Raw genomic sequence first — 6,127 nt, forward strand, 5'->3', positions numbered from 1 at the left:
GCTCCCTGCTCAGCAGGGAGTCTGCCTCTCCCTCTGACCCTCCTCCCTCTCATGCTCTCTGTCTCTCATTCTCTCTCTCGCAAATAAATAAAATCTTAAAAAAAAAAAAAAGTTAAAAAAAAAAAGAATTTTCTGTTAGTCTAGCCAAATGTTTGTACAATATCAGCTGCTAGAAGACAACAAGGGGTATTGTAGGAGGGTTTCTACTTGGGGCGCCGGGGTGGCTCAGTCGTTAAGCGTCTGCCTTCGGCTCAGGCCCTGATCCCAGGGTCCTGGGATCGAGCCCCGTGTTGGGCTCCCTGTTCTGTGGGAAGCCTGCTTCTCCCTCTCGCACTCCCCCTGCTTGTGTTCCCTCTCTTGCTGTGTCTCTCTCTGTCAAATAAATAAGTAAAATCTTTTTTTTTTTTTTTTAAAGAGGAGGGTTTCTACTTTGGGTAGAAAACAGGGTAACCCAGGGCCCCATTTGCCTACACTGAGGTGGGTCTCAGGATGCGGGGAACTGGGAAAGTCCCCCAAACCCGAGCTGGTTGGTCACCTTGTCTGGAAAGCTGAACCAAAGATTTGTCCCAAAGCCTGGTACTTGGTAGGTGCTCAATAAATATCTGTCAAATGAATCAATTCTAGGATTCTAGGAATTTTGGCCACTTGTAATTAGGGAATAACATTTCTTTTTTTGTGGGGAGAGCTTATTTTAAGAATTATTTAGTTTAATTTCTTTTTTTTTTTTAAGATTTTATTTATTTGACAGAGAGAGACACAACGAGAGAGGGAACACAAGCAGGGGGAGTGGGAAAGGGAGAAGCAGGCTTCCTGCAGAGCAGGGAGCCCGACGTGGGGCTCGATCCCAGGACCCTGGGATCATGACCTGAGCCGAAGGCAGATGCTTAATGACTGAGCCACCCAGGCGCCCCAAGAATTTTTTAGTTTAAAGTAATAGAACCCATCCAGGTAAAATGGAGATCACGGGAAGATTGTAAAGGACTCCCACAAATTAAAAGTCGGAAAAGTAGGGAAGCCTTAGAGGTGTGGGATAGAGAAGGGGAAAACTATTTGGAAATAAGGTCAAAGTCACTTCCCCTCTGCCTTCCCCTCCCCCTTCCCTTGTCCCTCCCTCCTCTCGTCCTTCCCCCCTCTTTCTCAGGTGCAAGTTTCTCAGGTGCCTCTTTCATCCCTTCTTGCTGTTCTGGCTCATCATGGCCACACCCAATAAAAGTCTAAGCCCTAAATTAGCATAACCTGTCAGTTTTGCTCATCGCAGCAAACTAACTCAGGCCCTCAGTCGCACATTCCTGAGGAGCAGCAGCTGATTGGCCCAGGTGCATCAGGGTCTCACCTTTGTTTAATCACCTGTGATGGAGGGGGAGGGGCAAGATCCTGCGGTGTGTTGTGCTATCGCTTCAAGGACTGTGGAAGTTTCCTTACATTTAGAACAAAGATTACCTCCGGTGGGGAGGAAAGGGGGAAGGGGTACACAGGTAGCTGTGTTACTCCAGTTTGGGTTTCTTTCTTAAACTTTATGGTGCATTTCCTGGTGTTTATTATATTATTTTTTATACCACTTTGAATGTCTGAAATCTTTTTGAAAGTTTAAAAATAAAAAGAAGGGCTCTTCTTTAAATTAAAAAGAAGAAATGCATAAAATTACATGTATATAAACACATATATAGTCAGCCTTTAATATGATTATTGGATAATTTCCTGTTAATCCTTTGGTTCTCAAACTTGTCCTAGTTTACGGATAGACACAGTTTTATTTGGGAGTTGGTGATTCATTCATTCAACAAACGTGGATTGAATGCCCACCATAAGCCAGGAGTGGTGCAAATCCCTGGGTTTACAGAAAAAACAGAGGACCCGAGGCGGAAACAGGGAGACAGATGCAGCTAGGCAACACTTGGAATGGAATTTTACTTTTTTCAAATCTGAAATGAACTTCTATTTATAAGTGTCCCACAGTTTCTATCTAGGAAAATTCCAGTTATTCGGGAGAAAATTGTCTTTGCGTCAGAAAGAATCACTCGAGTGGCCCTTCTTGGTAATGGAGGGCAAGTGGCCTCGTGGCTTGAGGGCAAGGAAATAAAGAAGCATTTGTGTGCATGTGCCAGACAGAAGCTGCTTTTCCTAATTCCTCTAGGCCAGCTCGGGAGGTGGGCTAACTCAAATGGGGGACCCAGAACTTCCTGGGTTGAAAGGGAAGGAGGCTGTGGACGTGGGTGCTGTGTTTCAGAAACTGTCCCATCAAGATGCCTTCAAGAGAGTTGCAGGTAGAGAGAATATCAATATGAGGCTGTGAGGGGTGTCTTGGGTCCCCCTCCAGGGGCAGACGCTGAGGATTCATGGGTAAGTGGTTTGCTGAGCAGGCAGGGCCAGGGGAGAGGGGAAGGGAGTGAGGGCTGAGGAGCGGAGGGTGCATGTCCTCCCAGGCAGTGTTCCCAGAGGGTAGCTTCAGGGGGATCTCACAGGGCACTCTGGAGTGTAAGCTGTCTACACTGAAGTGGGAGGGAGGGGTCCTAATGGATCTCAGCAGAACCCTGTCATTAAACACCACAAAAGGGTAGTGCTGGCTGGTGAACAGGGTGTGGTGCTGGGACTGGTGTGGTCACAGGGTGGGTGTAGGCACTTGGGGTCTGGGAGCTAATCTTGGCCCAGCCTGGGGCTAAGCCGAGGAGCCAGGCGGGGCCCGCCCATCCTGACACACTGAACCCAAGCAAGGTCTGGACCGACAAAGTGAGCTGGGGGCAGTGCTCACTGACCCACCACAGGGTACGGGCTTGGTTTTTAACAACAGGAAGCAGTCATAGTTTAACAACAACAGAGCCAACTCCGAAAGCATTCAGAAGCTCCGGATTATTCCTGTCAAGGTATTTGGGATCAGGACTAGCCTCTTCAAGTTGAGTAAATCCTGAGGTTATTGGACAGTTGGATGGGGGAAGAGCCTCCCCACCACCCCAGGAAGGGAGTAAGCTTCCTGGAAGTCTGGCAAGTGGAGACTAGAGCCAGTGCTGACATGAAGCATAAAGCGCGGTGACTTCACTTTCACCCCAAGCTGGTGAAGCAGGTCATACCAGTTACACACCGAAATAGGAAAATAATTTCAGATTGTGATCAGGGCTATGGCTATACAACAGAGGTTAAAATGAGAGAGAATAATGGGGAGTTATGGTTGGATTTGGAGAAGAAGGGGTCAGAAGCCTCTCTAAAAATGCGGTATTTCAACAAAGCCTGAAGAAACCCAGGGTGTGGGTTGGAGGGACAGCTGGTAGAGGGGAGCCTTCTGTATGACGCAAAGGCATGTCCAAAAGTCCAGGGGCAGGGCATCGTTTACATACCTGAGAACCCAAAAGTGAGTATGGCCCTGGAATAGTAAGTTAGGAGAAACTGGCTCCAGTGGGACCAGGTCATGTAGAGCCCTATCTGTACAATAGCAAGATTTGTTGTTGTTTTCCCCTAAGGATCATGATGATCCATTGAAGGAATTACAGCAGAGAACTGACCTAATACAATCTACCTTTAAAAAAATTGCTCGGGCTGTTGTGTGAATAAGGCCAGCATTCAAGGATCAGATTACTTGGATTCAAAACCCAGTTTTACCACCTACTAACTGTATGACCATGGGTGAGCTACTTAACTTCTCTATGCCTTGGCTTTATCGACTCCAAAATGCAAATAAAAATGGTACCCATTTTATTGGGTTATTATGAGGAATGAAAGACATAACATTTTATAAGCATTTTCACACATAGTAATCCTGGTACATAGTAAACACCCCATAAATGTTGGCTGATTTATGGTTTATTATTGTGCTATTGTTATTACTGTTTTCAGTAGGAGGAAGAAGGCTGTTGGAGTCTTAGGAGACAAATAACAACAACCCTATCTTCTCTTTCTGAGTTTGGAACCAATTGAGAAATAAGACACAGAAGATAGCAGATGGGTATCTATTATATCTTACTGATACTTACTCTATACCTACTGTATATATATCTTGCTGATACCTACAATGAACATGAGCAGAGGAAAACTTCTATCTAGCATGGGTGAGGGTGGGGAGGCATGAGAGCAGAAATAAGCGAATGGTTAAATCAGTAAGTTATATTGGGCTTTAGAAGATATCTCTTTTATTACTGATACTGAGAAAATGTGCCTTAGAGCAGCAATCAGAGCTAACCTTCTACAGTTTCCCCCTAATGAGACAGACTTACTCATCTAATCAGAGAGCCAAAAGACCACAACCTCTCCCTCCCCCCATTGTTTTCAGGGCTATAGCTTCCCCTGACCTGGTCATCTTTCTTAAATCAACTGTAATGAAATGCGCCCATTTAAAGTATGCAGATAGATGAGGTGTTTTTGTTTTAAGATTTTATTTTTAAGGGTGCCTAGGTGACTCAGTCAGTTAAGCGTCTGCCTTTGGCTCAGGTCACGATCCTGGAGTCCTGGGATTGAGTCCCCCAGTGGGCTCCCTGCATGGTGGGGAGTCTGCTTCTCCCTCTGCCTCTTCCCCTCCCCCACTCATGCTCTCTCTCTCTCTCTCTCTCTCAAATAAATAAAATCTTAAAAAAAATTTTATTTTTAAGTAATCTCTATAGCCAATGTGGTGCTCAAACTTACAACCCCTAGATCAAGAGTCACATGCTCTACTGACTGAGCCAGCCAGGTGCCCTGGAGAGAGATGAGTTTTGACAAATTTCTACACCACCACAATCAAGATATAGAATATTTCCTTTACAAAAAAGTTTCCTCAAATGGCTTCACAGAACCACCCCCAACATATACACAGACAGCAACCAGAGATTAGTTTGCCTCTCCCAGAATTTCTTATAAATGTAATCATCATACGTAACTCTTTGCATCTTGTTGCTTTTGCTCAGCATGTTTTTGAGACTAATCCATGTTGTTGTAAGTAGTTTTTTTAAATTATTTTTTAAAAAGATTTTATTTATTTATTTGAGAGAGAGAGAGAGCACAAGCAGCAGTAGTGGCAGGCAGAGGGAGATGCAGGCTCCCCACTGAGCAGGGAGCCCCATATGGGACTACACCCCAGGATCCCCTGGGATCATGACCGGAGCCAAAGGCAGACGCTTAACCAACTGAGTCACCCAGGCGCCCCAGAAGTAGTTTTTAATATCTATTGCTGAGTAATGTTGCATTGTATGGATATACCACAATATGTGTATCTATTCACCAGTTGACAGATACTGGAATCGCTTCTAGGTTTTGGCTATTATGAATGAAGCTGCTGGGACGATTCATGTAAAAGTCTGTGAATATAAGTTTTTGTTTTTCTTGAGTAAATGCCTAGGACTTCGTGGGCCATATAAGTATATTCTTAACTTCATAAGAATTTGTGAACTCTTTTCCAAAAGGATCATAGCATATCGTACATTTCCACCAACAGTGTATGACAGACAGCTCCTGTGTGTCTGCATCCTCATCAACATTTGATTTGCGCAGTCCTCTTAATTCTAGCCCTCCTGGTGGGCACGTGGGAGTATTTCACTGTGGTTTAATTTACATTTCTCTGATGACTAATGATATTGAGCATCTTTTCATGTAATTATTGACCATTCCTGTGTCTTTTTTGTGAAGTGTCAGTTCAAGTCTTTTGACCATTTTAAAATAAGACTTTCCAAGAACCCTCCTACACTGTTGGTGGGAATGCAAGCTGTTGCAGCCACTCTGGAAAACAGTATGGAGCTTCCTCAAAAAGTTGAAAATAGAGCTACCCGATGACCCAGCAATTGCACTACTGGGTATTTACCCCAAAGATACAAATGTAGTGATCCGAAGGGGTACATGCACCCCAATGTTTATAGCAGCAATGTCCACAATAGCCAAACTATGGAAAGAGCCTAGATGTCCATCAACAGATGAATGGATAAAGAAGATGTGCATATATATACAATGGAATATTATGCAGCCATCAAAAAGATGAAATATTGCCATTTGCAACGACATGGATGGAACTAAAGGGTATTATGCTAAACGAAATAAGTCAATCAGAGAAAGACAAGTATCATATGATCTCACTGATATGAGGAATTTGAGAAACAAGACAGAGGATCATAGGGGAAGGGAGGGAAAAATGAAACAAGATGAAACCAGAGAGGTAGACAAACCATAAGAGACT

This window comes from Leptonychotes weddellii, chromosome 5, assembly GCF_054177405.1.
Source record: "Leptonychotes weddellii isolate Sample4059 chromosome 5, ASM5417740v2, whole genome shotgun sequence".
Lineage (NCBI taxonomy): Eukaryota > Metazoa > Chordata > Mammalia > Carnivora > Phocidae > Leptonychotes > Leptonychotes weddellii.